Raw genomic sequence first — 959 nt, 5'->3', positions numbered from 1 at the left:
GAGGGAAGGAGCAGCAGGCTCTTGCTGATGGAGCACAGATCCCATCTGAGCACACGCCACCAGAGGGGGAGGCGATGCCAGCTCCGGAGTCACGAGTTTCCCACATCCACTGGACGTGGGTGGGAAAAGGATCTTCAGCAGCAGAACAACTTCAGTGTGGGTGGCTTCTAAAACCTGGCACAGGAGGGCTGATGGAAGGGGAAACTCCTTCAATTCCAAAATTATGTCCCCCCCAAAAAAAGCTGGATGCTGTTTTAACCCTGACTTGGTAGACAGGACAAAAAAAGCTCCCACCACATTCCATAAGTAAATCTGATTTTGAAATTTCTGGCCTTGTTTTTTTTCACATTTAAGGGGCTTTAAACCCACCTTTCTCCTGTGAGATGTCTATTCCCATAATCCAGCCCCAAATCCATGGGTTTGGTCATGCTCCCAGGATGGTGGGGAGGTGGTGTCCAGGTCCCAAGGGAAAACAGGGGGTCCCATGCCAAGGATTTGCTACTTTCCAGCCTAAATTACAATTTATGAACTCTTACAAATAAAAGGAATCAGAAACCCTTTATGGAACCAAAAACAGAGTTTAAAACCTGCTGTGTGAAGCAAAAATTACTTTCTTGACCAATTCCTTTTTTTATTGCAGGGGAAAAGCCCCCAAGGGATCCAACCTGAGCCCCACCCTCCAATTCCCACATAATTTCCGTGAATTCATGTGACAAAGCCACCATCTCCATTGCATCCCCCTGGAGATGGAGACCATGGCTCACCAAATTTAATTTGGATACCTGGGACCTTGGTTTTCCTTGGAGCAGCCCATGCTGGATCCAAAGGATTTCTCCCAACCCCAACAGCTCCAGATTTGTGTAAAAATGACCCAAGGAGCATTAGGAGCATTAGCCAAGGCTTGTTTCCCATCATGGGTGGTGCACCCACAATTCCCAACAAAAGTGCTACAAACTGGA

Source organism: Zonotrichia albicollis, chromosome 1, assembly GCF_047830755.1.
Source record: "Zonotrichia albicollis isolate bZonAlb1 chromosome 1, bZonAlb1.hap1, whole genome shotgun sequence".
In the NCBI taxonomy this organism is placed as follows: Eukaryota; Metazoa; Chordata; class Aves; order Passeriformes; family Passerellidae; genus Zonotrichia; species Zonotrichia albicollis.
This window is presented reverse-complemented; position numbering follows the sequence as displayed.